We start from the raw sequence: 20,464 nt of genomic DNA, 5'->3' as shown, positions 1-20,464 counted from the left end.
TATTTTTAAGCGTCTTGTTAAAACGTTCACAGACCGAAGCTTTCTGCCCTGTGCCTGTTGCAAAATGTACGATATTATATCTGTTCATTAATCCTTGAAAGCTTTTGTTAAAAAATTCTTTTCCTTGGTCAGTTTGTAGTTTTTTAGGAACTCTCCCATCCATCAGAATAGACTCAAAAGCTTTTGTCACCTCAGCTCCTGATTTGTTCCGTAATACACGTACCCAAGCATATTTAGATAAGATATCTATACAAGTTAACATAAATTTCATATTCTCATTATTCTCTGACAAACTAGTCATATCCACTAAATCGGCTTGCCATTGTTCATCCATGTTTTTCACAAAAACTCTGTTTTTCTTAAATTTAACAGAAACAGGTTTATGCAGAGTGTATGCATCCTGCTCTGCTAGCCAGGTTTTAAGTTCACCATCGTTTACCCGTTTACCAATTTTCTCAACAATAGCTCTTTGCAAACTCTCAACCCCTCCGTAAGATCCTGGGTCTGAGGGCGTGTAATAGATGTGTCTCATTAACTGCTTCGTCATTTTTGTAATAATGAGTCAAATATGTGTGATCTCAATATTTTATTGATTTATATTCAGAAATCTTGGGGTCTAAAATAAAAGTGTTAGATAAATAATATACTTTGGTTTAAGAATTAAACAAGACACCGCAGAGTCAAAACACACACTGTATGAAATAAATTTATATTATTACTTTTCAAAAAATCACACATTGTTTAAGATACATTAAATAAATAATTTTATTATTAGTTTTTCAAAATCACACACAATTGGTTACATACTTTTTAAAAGAATAAAAAAAACATATATATACACAAGAAAATAAAATAAAAATATATACATTAAATAAAATTAAAAAATAAAAAAGTTCAGAGGTGTTAGTGACACATTTCAAACGTTTTATTGAGTAGGTGAGGTGAAATTGTCCATGAGATGTTGAATTTGGTAGCCCCAGTAATCTACATTGTCATTATTGACATGTTCTGAGTACACGGGGGGAGCTTTGTCTTTGATCTCTTTTAGAGCAGTTGCGATATTCATCTCGTTTCGCAAATCGCACACAATCGTTTCAAACGACCCCAACAATTTTTCTAAAGATGGGAGATGCATGTACCCACAGAGATGCAATACTCTCGCTAAGAGAAATTTAAGACACGGGCGATAGAGTTTCTTGAGAAGCCTTTTAGCATTGATGTGTAGGTAAAATTCTTCCGGATCGTAGAGGCATGAATGTTGGTGTTGCGACGGGTGGTCAACGACGCATCCGTTGCAGTTTTCAAGCATATCCTTCTGAATCACCTTCTCAAGGAGGTCCGCTGTGAAAGCCCGAATGATGGAGAGCATAGACGGGGTCACAAACTCGTCATCCTGAGCCTTGAAAGATTCTGAAGTTCCATCCTCACCAGTAGTTTGAAAAAGTTCTGAAGTGGCGTTGTCACAGTTTTGAGCATAGTACAGGTTGACATATTCCTGAGCCATTTTCAGCAGACGTTGCGTTGTCACTTTCTGAGACACGAGTGACTTGTTGAGAGAGAGAGAGAGTGTTGCTTGTTTTTATCTCTCAAGAGTTTTGGGTGTGTACTTTGGCACCTCCCCCAACAACCCCCTACAAGGAAAACTGACGTCAGATTCAAAAATGGTCGTCTAATCTTATTTTTAACCTCTGAAGACTTTTTATCAATTCGTTTTCTTCAAACAATTGTTCAATGTTTTCAAACCATTCTTTATATATTTCTTTCCAATCTTCCCATTCTATTTTCACGCAGGAATCACGATGTGAAGAAAATCCCATATCAGGTGCATTTCTTTTGTGACTGTATAACATCGACAAGCAGACAAAACACGTTCCTTTAACATTCTTTACGAATTGGAGAGCAAAAGTGTGCAATGTCACAGCTCTTGTTGAATTCCAAGGTTTGAAGAGGATCTTGAATTGTTGCGGAGAATACAAATTACCAGACATAAGTTTAGTGTTGAGCTCGTAGCAATGGTTAGTGAAACTGCCCCAATCGTTTCGATGTAGCGTAAAAACTTCTGGCACGCTCTGATTGGCCCAAATGACCTGTCAAAACGAAGTTACAAAAAGTGCCTCATATATCTCTCTGTTGTGTGTAGCAACATTTGAAAAGTGTCAGGACTGTGTTTTGTGTTTATACAAAGGTGAATATAATTCCATCGGTGGAATATACTGCTGAACTTGCATAGCGTCTAAGAATCTAAGCTAACAGTGTCTAACCTGCTGCAGAAAAACGAGTCAAATATAGTTCACTTACTCATCATAAAATCAAGCCGTTGCTCCTCAGGCACGTAAAATACGTGACTGTGCCATCTTGGAGCTCTGCACTCAGTGCGAAAACACAGCCATGTGTAAATTTGTTTTCACACGTCATAAGGTCCTCCAATAAGAGCAGCCAGATTATCGTGCTATTATCATATGAATATGAATTGGTGGGCTACCAAGAGTCATGGTCTGAGTCTCAGAGAGAGATGTTTTAGTGAGATGAACACTTTTCTGTGTAAATATGTTGATGACAACACATTCTTCTTAGCTATTAATGTCCAAGGTTCTTAAACTAGTCTCTTGCTTGTTCATTCAGTTTTGCACAAACTGGCAACCTGGTCGAGCTTCACATCTGGGGAAGAAGCAGACAGTTCTCTCCACTCTTTTGAAAGTGTATTATAGTTCTGATTTTAAATGCTTGGTGTCAGAATTGCAGATTGCTCCTTTTAAAACTACACAGCAATCAGGGATTCAATCATTCGCCAACTTAATCTTCTTCATCCTGATCGGGGTTACTGCTCACATAGTGGGAACACACCAAGGACAGGGTGCCAGGCTCTAGAAGGGCATCACACATTCACATAATTTTTCCAATACTCTCAGGGCTGTACCGAATGTAATTTTTAGTTTTGTCAAATATTTGGGGATTGGAAGTAGTGTTTTTGTTGTGTTTTGTTCAGAAAATCCACATCAGATAAGTATAAACGTCTGTATAAATCATTGTGATACAATAATTTGAAAGGTTTTAGCTTCATTCCATGGAGGCTCTATTACATTCTGTTTAAAGTTATTATACTTGTTCTTTAATGCACTAAAATTACATCAGTCTTAATGTGTGTACTTCAAGATTTATTTTTTACACTATTTTATCATTTATTATTACTACTATGAATATACATATGTATATGAGCATCCTAATGTAATTTTTGTTCGGTTATAATTCATTCTATGCACTGCCCATAAATGTATATATTATTTGCTATAACACACCTGGGGTGGGATTATACATTCTATGTTAAATAGTCAAGCTGACATGTATGTATGTGTATATGCAAAAAGTGATCATTTAAAAAAAGTAAATAAATAAATAAATAAAAGGATGTTTTTAGCCAATTGAAGTTGGTATAGGCCAGTAAATATTTAATTATTTTAGCTTTAGTTAGCAAAGCAAGATTTTTCTTTAGCCTAGTAAACATGGATTATTAATAGGGCTGCATCAATCCAATATTAGGATTGGTATTGGTCTGATATTAAAGTTAGCTGGATCAGGAAATAGAAAATTAGGCTGATCTGTGTTAGTAATGTTTAAATCAGTTCTGATGCCTTAAGTCTCTCCCACAGATTGACGTAAGCAGTTTATTAATTGAACAATGGTACTGGGTTAGTACGAGGTGGTATTACCGAAACGCTATATCTCAGCATTTATCAGTATTGTATCAGTTTCACAGTATTTTTCCATGCATGACGTGTTAGCCGCCTTGATTGCGAGACTAATTTCTGCAGTACAATGTACAAAAAAAAAAATATATAAAAAAAAATAAAAACACCACTATTTCCACATTAGTATTACATGTAATACAGGTTTGCATGGCCCCACAGTCATAATCAGATTTCAGAGGGTGGCACTAAATTAGTGAAGGAATCGTATGGCATGACAGTTGCAGTGAAAGTAGAACCTTTTATTTAACACATTTTTCAGACAACTTCAAAACTATAGTTTAATTTTCAAAACGTATGTAAACACTCTGTTAACGTTATCAATCTCTCACCAGTTTTTTTTGTTTGTTTATTTTAGAAAAAAATTATCTTAATTTACAAACAAACTAGGTATGTAGATATAATGTAGTTAAGGCTGCTAGTCAATGGTTGTACTGCACTGAAGAAGTCCCAAAAATCCTAGTCCCAGTAAATAATATTTAAACAAATAAATAATAACAACAATCATAAATGGCGGCACGGTGGTGCAGCAGGTAGTGTCGCAGTCACACAGCTCCAGGGACCTGGAGGTTGTAGGTTCGATTAGCGCTCCGGGTGACTGTCTGTGAGGAGTTGGTGTGTTCTCCCTGTGTAAGCGTGGGTTTCCTTCGGGTGCTCCAGTTTCCTCCCACAGTCCAAAAACACACGTTGGTAGGTGGATTGTCACCTCAAAAGTGTCCGTAGGTGTGAGTGAATGTGTGTGTGTTGCCCTGTGAGACTGGCCCCCCCCCTCCAGGGTGTATTACCACCTTGCGCCCAATGATTCTAGGTAAGCTCTGGACCCACCGCGACCCTGAACTGGATAAGCGGTTACAAATAATGAATGAATGAATGAATAATCATAAATAGTAACAATGTGTTGAAGCCAACAGGATCACAAAGCGGCGATGCGCTGAACGCCTGTCATGTGAAAGCCTCCCTCAGGCTGGCGGCACGCAATGCGCAGAACCCTTGTTACGTGGAATCCTCTTCTGTTCTATGCATGTTTAGCAGCGCAACAATGAAAATGTCCCCTGAAAAAAATGTATCGGACATGTTTAGGCTTTTTAAACTGGTGTGGCCGGTATATGAAAAATTAATATAATAAAACTAAAAAACTGTTTTTGGTGCGAACCTGTATACCACCCAGCACAACATGAGGTTTATATATCTGTATGTGAATTGAAAAAAGTCAGTGGTGCATCCCTAATTATTAACATAATTACCAAGAACAAACAAATACGGTCTAATTTCTATAAATAATTTCTCTTTTCCCTGGAACCTATCAGCAACTATAGCAAACACCTAACTCAACTGCTCTAAACCCAAACCCAACAGAGCAAAATGCATTTCTGCTCTGCAAATGACCAAATGCAAATGCAAAGGCCAGCTCATTTACAGCGCAATCAAATAAAGAGCTTTTACAATATTGACATTAAAATGTTATCTGACCACAGCAGCCAAGCACTGGGTCGGTACATGCAGTTGAAACCAGGGCAGCACCTATGTGTAGAGACAGAACAAGTCTAATGTGTAACACTGACCTAAACCATCTATTGAAGCACTCTTGGTCTACTAAGATTCAGAGAGTCGAAAAAACAACAGTATTTATATACTTTAATAATATGTCAATTTTATTTTAAAATGCACATAGATGCTGAAACCAATGTATATTTTTAATAATATAACATTAACTACATGAATCCTCAATTACAAAAACAGATGGCTTTTTATTATGGAGTGAGGAAAACAGGAAGTAAAAAAATGAAGCCTACTGCAGTTGTTTCTATCTCTACACACCTGACAAGTGAGTGTGTGTGTGTGTGTGAGAGAGAGACGAAAGAAAGCAAACTAATATTAATTAGTTGCAAATATTTAGAATGTTTCTTTCGGTTTGGCACATACTGCCTAATGAATGGGGCCTGTTTAGATTCAACATACAGGCTTTAAATTAGTGCTGTCAAAGCTAAAGTGCTAATTTTTAACATGGATTCGTCAAATGACGATAACGAAATTTATTTAGTAAATTAAGAGATTTTAATTCAGAAATCAGCAAAACTACACTGAGATAAAGAAAAAAAAATACCTCTATCCAGTTTGTCATGTTTACAACACTAACGTAAATTTGTTTTATTCCTCTCCATACAAAGAAATACAAGTATTTTAACTTTAATTTATCACTGAATATTGTTGCAATTAAAAGTATTGAATGTGTTGATTGTGTTATTCTTACATTGATTATTTTATTTTAAATTTAAAAATCCATTTATTAAAAGCTTCAGTCTCAAGAAACAGAAGTTTGATTAATCAGAGCAAGTTATGCAATTAAGTTATTTATTTTTATGTCGACGTATCCTTCTTCGATGTGTAATTAATTTTGCGCTGCACCTGTTTGCGGTGGCGGTGGGGGGTTTGGGGTGTTCAAGAGTGCCTACCACTGCTAAGAAAAATTCTAGGAGGACAGAATGAATATTTATACACACACACCCACACACGTGTGCGCTGGCAGTTATTCCCAGGAATGTAATTAATAAACAAATAATAAATTAATTTTTATTAATTTAAATAATTAATTATTAAGTTAAATAACAAAATAATTTTTCTTTTTGACTTTTGGTTATAAGATAAGGTTATAAGCGTGTGAAGCATCATTTAGTGAAGTGAAAGCTTCTGCTTAAGATGTTAAGCAATTAAAATATCTACAAACTGGATTCCAAAAAAGTTGGGACACTAAACAAATTGTGAATAAAAACTGAATGCAATAATATGGAGATGCCAACATCTAATATTTTATTCTGAATAGAACACAAATCACAGATCAAAAGTTTAAACTGAGAGAATGTATCATTTTAAGGGAAAAATATGTTGTTTCAAAATTTCATGGCATCAACAAATCCCAAACAAGTTGGGACAAGGCCATTTTTTACCACTGTGTGCATTCCCCCCTTCTTCTTACAACACTCAGACGTCTGGGGACAAAGGAGACCAGTTTCTCAAGTTTAGAAATAGGAATGCTCTCTCATTCATGTCTAATACAGGCCTCTAACTGTTCAATCGTCTTGGGCCTTCTTTGTCGCACCTTCCTCTTTATGATGCGCCAAATGTTCACTATAGGTGAAATATCTGGACTGCAGGCTGGCCATTTCAGTACCCGGATCCTTCTCCTACGTAGCCATGATGTTGTGATTGCTGCAGAACGTGGTCTGGCATTATCTTGTTGAAAAATGCAGGGTCTTCCCTGAAAGAGACGACGTCTAGATGGTAGCATATGTTGTTCTAGAACCTGAACATATTTTTCTGCATTAATGGTGCCTTTCCAGACATGCAAGCTGCCCATGCCACAAGCACTCGTGCAACCCCATACCATCAGTGATGCAGGCTTCTGAACCGAGTGTTGATAGCAACTTGGGTTATCCTTGTCCTCTCTGGTCCGGATGACATGGCGTCCCAGTGTTCCATAAAGAACTTCAAATCATGACTCATCTGACCACAGAACAGTCTTCCATTTTGCCACATTCACATTTAAGGGCCCGGAGACCACGAGCATCCAGTAGAGTTTTACGGCCTTGACCCTTATGCACAGCAATTGTTCCAGATTCTCTGAATCTTTTGATGATGTTATGCATGGTTGATGATGATAACTTAAAAGTATTTGCTATTTTATGCTGGGTAACACCATTCTGGTTTTGCTGCACCATCTTTCTGCGCAACAATGGTCGAATTGGTGATCCTCTTCCCATTTTGGCTTCAGAGAGACACTGACACTCTGAGAAGCTCCTTTTATACCCAATCATGTTGTCAATTGACCTAATCAGTGTTAATTGGTCTTTCAGCTGTTCGTTATATGCTCAAATACCTTTTTCCAGCCACTTATTGCTACTTGTCCCAACTTTTTTGGGATTTGTTGACACTGTGAATTTTTGAATCAACATTTTTTTCTTTAAAATGTTACATTTACTCAGATTAAACTTTTGATCTGTGATCTATGTTCTATTACGAATAAAATATTGACATTTGCCATCTCCACATCATTGCATTCAGTTTTTATTCACAATTTGTTTAGTGTCCCAACTTTTTGGGAATCCGGTTTGTAAATGTCTATATTTACCTATACAACCATCTTTCTTTTAACATTCATGTGTCAAGAATTTTGCTTTTCGGTCAACTACAAAAAACTCATGCAGACAAAATTTCAATACAGCTTCTTTTAAAAAGGTACCAATTAAAAATATTTACAGCTGTTCCCTGCTAATATTCCCTGCTAGTACTGGTCTCAGATCAAGGAGTGTGGCCAATTTAAATCTCCTTTCTGTAATCACTGGAGCAGACAATAGGTTCCCTGGAGACATTTCACTGTTACATTCTACACAAACTCCCCTTCCAAAGCCTTTTCATTCCTCTGTCATCCAACCATCCATCCTGCTCTACCTCCCACTGAAACATGCCGTGTTCAATCTGCTTGTCCTTGGATGTATATAAACTCCAGAATCTTAAAGCCACTGGGAACTTAATCTGGATTTCCTTTCTAATGATGCTAACCTGGCTCCTTATGACCCCCAGTGTAAATGTACAAATAATTTCATACGAGGTTAAATATCTAATGTCACCAACTTGTAGAAGGGGCGGTCCTTAAATGGATAAACCTTATACATTACACTGACCAATCACAAGGCAAACATAGAGTGTGTGTGTGTGTGTGTGTGTGTGTGTGTGTGTGTGTGAGCTGCAATACATTTTCTAACCTACTGGAGTATATATTGACTGGTAACTTGATTACAGAGATTGAAATCTCAGTAATCCATAAAGATCATCAAATCATAACTGCAATTCAATGTAGAAAGCTAAATAAAACTGCTTCTTTGTCTCTGAACTGTGTATTGATGAAGCAAGATTTTGACAATGACAGATGACTGTCAGTCATGTATGTTTATTAGAATATTAAGACTACCTCAAAACTGTTCTCGGAGAGATCTGATTAGAGTATTGTGGGACTATTTTAGGAGAATTTAAATAGAATTTCATTAGAAATGTAGAATTATTATATTTTTTTTTGCAGTGGTGGAAGGTTAGTGTGAGCCCCCCCGTGTTGTCAAGCTAAAACGTATTTAAAAGGATGGAGCTGACTTGGACTGAGTGCATGGAGGTATTCAAATAAGAATTACTGTACTTGTACAAATAACTTCCTCCATGTAATACCAGCCTCACTTTGCAAATTTTATAGATATATACAAAATATATATGAGTGCAACTTTTTTTTTCTTATTGTAATAATTTAAGCATGTGCATTAACAATCTGGTTAAATATATTACAATCAGACATTTACCACAAACACAATATATAAATTACAATACCCATTAGCATCAATAAAGTGATATTTAACATCATTATAACTACTGACATTTTATAATGATTTACAACTTTCCAAAAAGCTAATTTCTCTATGGAAGCACAAACCAGGCATAAAGAGGCTCTGGACACTATGTATAGAGAATAGACCAGAGCCTTCCGCCGAGCGCAGAGTGACACACATTGCTGACACAAAAAAGAACTACCAAAATGCCAGGGGTCTCTGAGGTGGGCCTTCAAATGAGAACAAAGAACACAGGTTAAAGACTGAATAAATGACTGTTGAAATAGCAGTAGGGCTATTTATACCATTTTTAGGGCTGCGAAGCTTGGGTCGGCATATTCTGTGAATATGAGTAGGGTGGTCATGGTTGTCATTAACAAAATCCAATTCCAATACCTGCTTTAATATCGCTCTCTCCAGGCTGAGCTGTGGCTCACAGAGAGGCTTTGCTTGTGACCCTGCTAATTTGCTAACTTGGGGCACAGAGAATAGATAATTTAACCAGTTTGTGCGGAGGTGCTGTAAAGGCACAAAGTTGACAAAATTAAGTGTGGTGTCTCCTCGCTTTGTTGTAAGTGTGTTGTTTTAGCATGTTAGGCTGTTTTATATGACTGAGTTTTAGACTTCACTTGCACAAAGATTTTTTTTATGTTGCCTGAATTTTTTTCTGAGCCTGAATATGGGAGGAGTGGGAAAAGCACTATGTTTACTGCTGGAGCCTGAGTGTAGGTTGAGTGGAGCGTTGTTTTTATCAACAATCACATTTATCCAAAAAACCTGAACACCTAAAATTCAAAACAAGAAACCGAATACCTACCCAACGAACAAATATATAAATACCCGAATACTTGGGGCCAGCTATTGTTCAGAAGAATTAGTGCACAGCACCTGCCTTAATATTAAGGCGGCACTGCTGCTCCCAGCATGGCTCCACTCGCTGTATCATTCATTAACTTGTGCGCTACATGGTGCCACTAAGGACACATAGTGTACACGAATAAACCACAGCTTCATAGAGATGTTGTAATTTGAGGTGTAAAGCTGACAATCTGTACTGTAGACTGTAGCTTTGCCATGCTTTGTTGTAAGTAGGTTGCTAGGCTGTTTTAGGCTTCATTCAAGACATATGTTTGCAAGACTGAATACATGTGGAGTGGAGGGTTGCTTTTATCAATGGACACATTTATCAAAAAACCCACACACAATATCTGAATCTCCAAATTGACAATTGAATGACTAGCAAATCTGGGCAGCATCAATGTGAAAATAAATGTGTATATTCAATATTTTTCATGAGCATATCTGCCTCTGTCACAAAACATTTGTAAAATATAGGCTACAAACAGACTTGGATAACCCCTGAATTACTATTACGAACATGTATACCTCATTTTTAGATGATTTAAATGCAGTTATATCAACAACAATGTATCATTTCACCAAATAAGTCCAAAATCTTCTGCTTTACTAAAATGAAAAAGACATTATTAAATAATTAATTTCAGGTTGAAATACCGGTCAAATTTAAACATTAGACTGAAAACTTGAGCAAGTATTTTCAGAATTCAATTTTATTTGCTAGCTATTTGTTCAGTGTGCTCAAATGATTACACGGGTTTACTCCCAAAATAATCTGTACATCAAAACAACATAACTGCTTATTAATAATTGCTTGTTGCTCTTCACAGTATATTTCAATTCCATGATACGTGAACAGTCAGAAAGTTCCAAAATGACAGGAACAAATCCTGTTCAATTCAGTTCCATTCATAGCTCAGAATATGCTTTTGCTCGCATGTAAACCACCATTTTGGAGACACAATAACAAGACAATAGCAATGATATAGTACTAATATAATCAAAAGTGATATTCCTGCACTGCACCATGACCAAGCAAAAGCACACTTTATCACTCTGTCAAAAATTAGATAAATTTGTGCCTTGGTGCAACTCAGACAATTATTATTCATGTATTATTATTCAGGGAAAAATTAAATGTAGTTTCTTTGTGACACCGTGCTAAAATTAGATTTTTATTTATTATATTTTTTAAGCATTGACTCTGCGTCACCACAAAACTAACAAACCCCTGTAGGGACTGAGACTCCATTGGCTGCAGCAATAAATAATGGACAAATAAGTCTGGCTGCTGAGTGGCTAAATAAAATTAACCAATTAATTAAAATTAATTAATGGCGCAGCAGGTAGTGTCGCAGTCACACAGCTCCAGAGACCTGGAGGTTGTGGGTTCGATTCCCGCTCCGGGTGACTGTCTGTGAGGAGTTGGTGTGTTCTCCCCGTGTCCGCGTGGGTTTCCTCCGGGTGCTCCGGTTTCCTCCCACAGTCCAAAAACACACGTTGCAGGTGGATTGGCGACTCGAAAAGTGTCCGTAGGTGTGAGTGTGTGAGTGAATGTGTCTGTGTTGCCCTGTGAAGGATTGGCGTCCCCTCCAGGGTGTATTCCCGCCTTGCGCCCAATGATTCCAAGTAGGCTCTGGACCCCCCGCGACCCTAAAAATTGGATAAGCGGTTACAGATAATGGATGGATAAATAAATAAATAAAATTAAAGAAGTGCATTCTCTGTTTAGGAGCCGTGGAGGATCTGCCACTGCATGGTAAAGTCTTTTTTTTAATTAAATCTTCGGCACTGGTTTCATTTTTGACTTACATTTATCAGAGAGGTAGACCTGAGAGCACTCAGCAATATGTGCCGAGAACTGCGCTTCTACCAGTCTCGCTGTCGCCTCCTGAAATTTCTTGCTTTCGACGGTGGGGCAGGATAGACATTGGCTGTTGAAGTTAAACCCAGCCCACCAAGCACATTCTGCACACTGCACTACACAACTGAGAAATTAAAGCGAAAACAGATTCTTCAAGAATTTTAAACACAAAATTGATGATTACAGAAATATTCTGATTACAAACAGTTTTTATAACTTTCTATATTAATGAGGGTTTTCTCAATTACAAAATGTCATTTATTGGTTATGGATTCTGTTTTTGGTTCTCAGAACTTTAAAACCTATTTTGACGCAATAGTATATATGCTTAGTTTACCCTGACCTGAATAAACAGGCACTGATCATAAAATGGGAATATAATGAAACTGATAAATCAACTTTAATTACACTCAAAAAGTGAAACTTGTATTCATTACACACAGACTGACATTTTTCAAGTGTTTATTTCTTTTAACTTGATGATTATAACTGACAACTAATAAAAACCCCAAATTCAGAATCTCAGAAAATTTGAATATTACTTAAAAAGATTTTTTTTTCTTTAGAAATGCATGAACATGTACAGCACTCAATACTTAGTTGGGGTTCCTTTTGAATTACTGCAGCAATGTGGCGTGGCACTGCTCAGGTGTTATAAGATTGCTCTGATAGTGACTCAGTAGCAGTCCAGTCCATTTTGTTTTTATACCAGGCGAGAGGCTGTCTCTTGATCAAGAGTGACTTGACACACTTACATACGTGTGAGAGGTGGTGGTTCTTGAAGCACTAACTCCAGCTGCAGTCCATTCTTTGTGAATCTTTGTGACCACATTTTTGAATGGGTTTTGTTTCACAATCCTCTCCAGGGTGAGGTCATCCCTATTGCTTGTACACTTTTTTGTACCACATCTTTTCCTTCCCTTCACCTCTCTATTAATTTGCTTGGACACAGAGCTCTGTGAACAGCCAGCCTCTTTAACAATGACATTTTGTGTCTTGCTCTGCTTGTGTAAAGTGTCAATGGTCGTCAAGTCAGCAGTCTTCCCCATGATTGTGGAGCCTACAGAACTAGACTGAGAGGCCATTTAAAGGCCTTCACAGGTGTTTTGAGTTAATTAGCTGATTAGAGAGTGTGCCACCAGGTGTCTTCAATATTGAACCTTTTCACAATATTCTAATTTTCTCAGATCATGAATTTGGGGTTTTCATTAGTTGTCAGTTATAATCATCAAATTAAAAATAAAATAAACACATGAAATATATCAGTCTATGTGTGTGAATGAATGAGTATAATATACAAGTTTCACCTTCTTGACGGAATTACTGAAATAAATCAACTTCCATGATATTCTAACCAGCACCTGTATTATATTGGAGCATGCATTGGGTTCAATGTCTGAATTGGAAGACAGCTCCAAAACAATTCCAACATTTCGTTGTATCTGGCATATTGTTCATTTAATGGAGACATATTATATCCCTTTTTCCATGAGTTAAAGGCGACATTCACAAAACACTTTCTAAAAGTACGTTTGCATGCTCAAAGCTGGTCTAATGCATTTAGGAAAACCCAGTGAGTGAGCATCACATTTAGGACTCTACATAAACATTTGGACAAACTGGCCCCAGAGAATTTTGTTCAACATGACAAGGTTCATCCATATTAAAAACTGTTGTTGAAGACTTGCCCCCGTTTGAATTTTCACTCCTGACTGAATTGAACTGGACAAACAACAATTGCATATATGTACCATAAGAGGCCCCAAAGCACATTTAAACTGTCTCTAGCTTCGATTTATCTAACCTGTTTCACTACAGAAAAATGCCCATTTCCCAATTGCCCAATTGGAAATTTGCACTTCCATTTAGTGAAAAATATTTTTACTGACATCAGAACATTTCCACAGAATCATGCTCTCTCTCATCTCTCCTTAGTGCTTGCTCTCGCTCACAAAAGCACTCACACAATCATTTCCTCTCTGTGGTCAGCCATGAACAGACACAGGCTCCTGCTCTCTTTCATAGGTGAAACACCACTGCGAGTACAGAAACAAAAATATGAAAATTGATGTGACATTAGTATAAGGCAACAATACAAAAATAGGGAAAAAAAAAACAATTTCGAAGGAGAGTTACAAGAACCAGGGGAAAAAATACTGCCTTTTAAAATATACTACCCAAATGACCAGATTTAATTACGTAACACTAATTATAGTAAAACTGAAATTTAAGATGTCCTTTGACTGGGTTTAGACCATGTAGATATTGCGTTTTAAGCACAAACTTTAAATGAAAACCCAAACACTACGGTCTCCAATAGGCTGGAGTTATATCTCTTTTAACCAGACTTTTGCTCATATGGCTTGCTGAGCATGTTTATTTGCTAAGCAAAGCTTGCAGACCTGGTCAAGCAACTTCACTGGCGAAACAGAGGCGTGGAGCTTACAGAGCAAGTTTACTCACCTTGTGGGATTCACCAAGCAATTAATAATTGTGTGGAGTCCACTAGCAAAATTTTGTTAATCATTTTGCTCAAGAGCACATCAACATCAAGGCAGAGACTGCATTCAAAACTGCATATTAATAGACTAGATAGTAATTTTGTATGTAAGAAAACACTGCAGCATTTAAAAGTGTAGTATATAAAGTAAATAAGTCTTGCAATGTTACTGCAATCCAAATGTATCCAAGTAGCACCTTGTAGTAGTCAACACCAATATTTATAACCGATATTATGTTTGTAATTAAAGCAAATTCACATTGGATAAAAGCAAAACAAATCATTTTTATCTTAAGACAAGCCTTTTCAGTATTTGTACATTTCTGTGCTTTTTAATTTCATTCTTTAAAATTTCAGTTGTAGTTCATTAATATTTAATCAAAGATTTACTGCTGGTTCCGAATGAATGGTTTCAAGAGGGGCACTAATAAGTGCAGCACCTAGTTTGTTTTGGAGAGCAAGGGAGAGGACAGCATAAAGCAGCTCAGAGTGAGCGTGATTGAGCATGTGTTTGTAACTGTTTATCTTCATGTTTCAGTAATAAATTCAGACACTGAATGACTATATTTTCATGTGTTTTACATAAGGGCTCCTGGACTGTGGTGGTTGAGAGTATCTTTCTGTCGTTTAACCTGCTGTGTGTGTGTTTACACCTCTGTGTGTGCATGTACGGAGCATCACTGATACTTTAAATTAGTTTTCACCACAGAAATTTAATCCCAGAGACTGTTCTCTGCAGAAACTTTGAAAAGTGTCCACACAGCAGAAAATTTACAAGCGTCATTGCATATGCACAAGCACAAAAAGGCGGCAAGGTATTGGTTATAATATTGGCTAAAATTCCAAATGTCGGATCGATAACAACAACAACTAATCAGCAAATAATATATTGGCCACCAGTATATCATGCATCACTTAATAAAAAGGTATGTTACTCATTTATTTAAAAAAAAAAAAGGGTCTGTTACTCTTGGGGTACTGTTACCCTCACTACAGATTACTATATGGACGTATACTGCCTTTATTGTTTAAATACCAGCAACTTACTGTTTTCAATACCACACTATACAGTATTACCATCATACTCCCCAACCCTAATCTCCAGAATAAGACAGTATATTCATAATCATTGTGTTTAACATTAACTATCCGACATTAAACTGGACATCTGACCAACCCCCACCCCTGCAGATTTTTTTTTTTTCCTTTTTAGAATTCCCCTATAAAACACTGTTGCCTAACTGCTAGCCCTTTAGCAGCATTGAGGATGTGAGTCAAGCACTTCATACGTAACCACCAGTATAACTAAACACTCTAAGGAGAGGGAAAGAAAAAAAATTTTAAAAAGTGACCAATACCCTGACCCACAGAGAAATACCAAACAGGAAAATAGGTCAGTTTTGCAGAAAATGCTTCACAAATGTCGTCTGAATATGTAAGAAATTGGCCCAATCGTTTTTCATCAAATAGCAGGTGGTTAGGAGGCTGAAGAAATACATTTATTCATTGTCTGTAACCTCTTATCCAGTTTGTTCAGGGTTGTTTTGTGTCCACAGCCAATCCAGAATCATTGGGTGCAAGGAAGGAACACACTGGATGGGGGCCAGTCATTTGCAACACACATTCACTCACACACTATGGACACTTTTTAGCAGCCAGTCAACCAAAATGTGTCTTTGGGCTGGGGGAGGAAACCGGAGCAGCCGTGGGAAACCCATGCGAACACAGGTGGAACAGTGTGTCACCCAAGGCAGGGCTCAAACCCATAACCCCAGATGACAGTGACTCTACCTGTTGCACCACTGTGCCACCCAGACCTTCAACATAATAATATAACAAATATAAAATAATATAAATTGTCTTGTGACTTTTCAAAAATTGTCCCATTCCTATTAGCAAGTGCACTAATAACTATCACTGGGTGATAGGTTTTTCCACAAAGCAGGTTTTATGATATTGAAAGAATTGAACTGAGGTATAGGCAATTTTGTTTTGTTTCTAAATATTACAAATTTACTTCAAAAAAATAAAAAAAGAGAATTTGAAAGTAGTTAATTTACCGGTGGCATCAGCACAAGTGCATTCTGGTAATTCTCAAAAATTATCATCCAACTTGTGGTTCGGCTGCTGGAGGTCACCTTGACTAATGCCCTTGTGCACCGGTCAGGGATTGGGATGTGCAACCCCTGACATCTAGGTAGGTTATAGGTACTAGGAACTTCAATAACACAGGCACTCTGGTGAAATCACCTGGTGCACATTTAAACTTCAGGACCGTCCAATATGAGTGACGCGCTGCTCTTTTCCTATAGGACACTTGATGCTTAGGTTTTTAGGCTAAACTGAGAATTACTGCTATGTAGAATAGCCCCCTTGACTAACCTGGTCATATGCAAAAGATTGGGCACTTGGTAAATAATGACGTTTGACTGATTTACAGAAGACATTTCTGTACAATTTCAACGCACAAAAAGTCCATTTGCTGTATGTAACATTGATATGAATTTTATTTTGGAAACGCTTCAGAATTACTCTAATTTTACATATTATGGTTAGATTTTTGCAATTATTAGTATCAGCAAATTAAACTGTGGATTGAAAACCAGAATATTTGAACCAGTTGCCCGCAGAGGACGTTTGGTGTGATTTCAAGAAAGATTTATAACCAGAAACTAAGCAGTAACAGCGTTCCTTTTAATTGCTTACTTCTATGTGACTCTATAACAAAGTCACATTTAAGAGCAAAGTCGAAAACCTAGACTAGATATTACAGTGCGTTAACGAAGGCGGACCATAAAGAAAAGGCAGGTAAATTAGCAACAGGATAATCACATGGTGGGTTTAATGGGTTTAAAGCATTAAATTGAGCTGTAAGAGCTTACAAGCTTGTGCTAATATAAACGTCAATGGCAAATTGTAGCGCGCACTTCCGAATTTTAATGTGGTTAACGTTAACACTGCGATATGTATAAACAGACCCAGCTCAGCTGTCGCTATGTTATTTCATATGTGACTAGCATACCTTTTCAAATAGAGTACTGATTCTACGCTATTTGAACTGTGGTTCCTATGTGTATATTAAAACCAAGCTCCAATTCCCTTCGGCTGGCGTTTGTTCTCTTTGCTGCTTTAAGCTAGCAATAAATGGCAGCTAGCTAACACACACAATCGCGGTGATACGCAGGATATCGCACCGCTGCTCATAACGACGAAATAGAAACAAAACCACGGCTTACCTCTTCTTAAAATTCGATGTCTTATCCCTGTATGACTTTAAACATCCGTTGGCTCTAAAAATCGAGCTCTCGGCGTTGATAAAAGCCCCTGTGTACGTTAGAACAATTCTAGCATAACCTGTCTGTCTCAACAGTCAACCATCAGCCTGAGTGAGGAGGCATCTGCTTGTTCCAAAACCCGGAAAAAACGAAGAAGAAAAAAAACGCCTCAGGGACCTCTTCCCCAAGCACATTATTCCTGAGTAGAAGTGGCTTACCTTTAAATGAACAATGAATAATTTTCCACGTATTCACGAAAGCCCAACAAATGCTATAAAAAACTGAATTACTTTAAAGCCAATTCGTCAGACTAATCCATGTTTTAGATATCTATGTTCAGCACAGGATATCTAATATATACTGCCACTATACACACACACACATATATATATTTAATGTGTCTGTATAATGACTGTTCATAAAGAAGAATCACTGGCGAAAATAGCTGATAAAACCTTTTAAATTGTAGGATTTTTATTTGATATTTTCCCACATTTAATCCACGTATTTCGTTTCTCTGAACAACTTAACACGAGCCCTAATAAATTCATAGGGCTGATTAGTGAAGTGCATGCATTTGGCGCCAACTGGTGTTCATTAGCAAAAATCAACCACAAAATTAAGAAAAAAAGAATATATATATATATTCTTTTTTTCATATATATATTTCATATATACATATATATATGATGCTGGTCTTTCAAGGAGGGGAAGCTCAATTTCGGCCTACATCATAAAATGTGTCGGTTTATTTATACGTAAATTCTACCCTCCGTTACTTTTTAAGAAAATGATCTGTGACCCTGTCGTACCAACAAGGCGTCTTTTCCAGGGACTTGACTAGTGTCCTCTCAATGGCCAGCAGAGCTAGGCTGCTTAAACGGCCTTGGCCCATGTGAAGTGTGTCCGCCTGTGCTCCCACGGATCTCTACACCAAAGGATCTCTGATTCGCTCATTTCGCTGTTAATCAAAAAGGGATTCAGCCTCAGACAAATCTCCAATCATCTTGCAGAAGCTGAGCGTCCGGGCCAGCCGAGGCCAGCCCACAGCCCCATAGACCCCCAGAGACGCTGAACGTCCGATGGGCGGGACAAAGCCCAGCATTTATCCAATGGCTCGTCTCGTTTCGCTGCACTTCGCTATTGAACTCTGAGGACGCTCAGCGTCCACACTGTTTAAAGCACTGTGAATGATTGAGAGGAAAGCCGCGTCTTTACCAGTGATAAGAAGCTGATTCTGAACAAAAGTTGAACGCGTTGTAGTGCATATTTATTCAATGACATGTACACACAACAGTATATATTTGATCACTTTTTTTACATTTTAGGGGAAGCTGAGCTTCCCTTGCAGTCTTAGAGCAATCACCACTGCTTTTCACCTACAATGTGTTAAGCATGGGTCTTCTTAAAAAAAATAAAAATAAAAAATAAAGTAAAAGAGTTACTACATGGCCAAAGTTGTGTTTTCTCAAATGTGTGGAAGTACACATATGACACTTAGGCTCAGATTCATGGCATACATCAGTTCCAACAACAGTTTGCAAGTCTCTGCTGTGTTGTCATAATTTGTCAATACCTCACTGCCCTCAACAATAATGGAAATATCAGCAGTAACCTCATGTCTGGCAGCCCGGGCAACAAAAAATTATTATTATTATTATTATTTTTTTATGAAAAACTGTAAACTGTATGCAAATTCATTAACTACAGAACTTCAAATGTAAAAGATTATCAGGTTATAGTACAAAGGATTATACAAACGGTTATGCTATAAACGATGCTAAGGATATGATCTAAATAACTTAAACTAACCATATGCAATTCTCCCTGCCCAACTGCTTTTCTCTCTGCCCCACTATTTTTCTTTCCACTGGAGTCCATCTTTACATAATTCACACATGAACTGAAAATGAACTAGTTCAACGTCCAGTTCATACTAAGGAAAATTAATTATTTCATGTTCATAGTTCATTTTAAAAATGTTAACTTACTTCACATGCATTTGTATTTGTTTTTTGTATTTTTTGTTATTTTTCTCAATAAATAGGCTTCTATCTTCTATCTTTTTTAATATAACCTCCTTCAACCCATTAATCACTAGCCCAAAATCACTGCTACTGTTACAGGTACCGTATAACAGCACCGAAGTAACAGTTAATTCCTGAAAACAGGAGAGAAATAATGAGGCAGGGAGGCAGGTCTTAGCGTTACCGAGTTCTCTTGAGCTATTTTTTATTAAATTATTATATTTTCTTCATGTACATACATGGTCTTATTCCCTCAATTCACTTAATCTTCAAAGTGTCTTTATAAAAACAAAAAGATATTACCAATGTTCACATTGAATACAAAAATATGAAATCAATTCTAACCACACGTTCATGTCTTTTGTTCTTTTTATCACATATACTGTGTATTATTTTAATACATTAAGTGACCACCCTAAACTCTATTTAACATACAATTATGAACTGTACTTTTAGCACTTAAATATTGTGTTTTTCATACACTTCAGATGTATCAAAATTAGTTTAAGTGTACTGCAAGAGATTCTCTGTACTAACACTGCTTCTGTAAAATTACACATCAAATGATTTTTTTATATTCTACATGAAAAACAGTTTTCCTATAAAACTAACAAAATAGCAAGAAACATATAACGTTTGGTGGGAGACTCATGTGACCTATGCTAACTTGAGATTCTCTAACAAAAGAAATTTGTGGCGCCATTAGCCAGCTACACTCGGCAGAGCTTAGTTTTCTCATTCCAAAAAGAAGCATATATTACAACAAAATGATTATCTTAATGCAAATTATTCCATGAAAAGTGCTGGCTCACAACTCAATGTGTTTTT

The 20,464-nt window shown here is 37.0% G+C and overlaps 1 protein-coding gene across 2 annotated transcripts in view; it reads right to left on the bottom strand.

Moving 5' to 3' along the window:
• LOC136679681 (alpha-1,6-mannosylglycoprotein 6-beta-N-acetylglucosaminyltransferase A-like) overlaps positions 1 to 17,997 on the bottom strand; it is a 252,818-nt gene extending 234,821 nt beyond the window's left edge. The window contains exons 1-2 of one of the 2 annotated variants that reach the window (XM_066658338.1): positions 17,828 to 17,997; positions 17,571 to 17,732 (exon numbers count right to left, since the gene is read on the bottom strand). The gene's annotated coding sequence lies outside the window, so the exon portion shown is untranslated. Of the gene's footprint in view, positions 1 to 17,570; positions 17,804 to 17,827 lie in introns of those variants that run through there. The other variant, XM_066658337.1, reaches the window with a different exon arrangement.
• Between the last annotated feature and the right edge of the window lie 2,467 nt (positions 17,998 to 20,464).

The sequence above is a fragment of the Hoplias malabaricus genome, chromosome Y (assembly GCF_029633855.1).
Source record: "Hoplias malabaricus isolate fHopMal1 chromosome Y, fHopMal1.hap1, whole genome shotgun sequence".
NCBI lineage: Eukaryota > Metazoa > Chordata > Actinopteri > Characiformes > Erythrinidae > Hoplias > Hoplias malabaricus.
The sequence above is the reverse complement of the archived record's forward strand: the minus strand, read 5'-3'. Positions and strand labels throughout refer to the sequence as shown.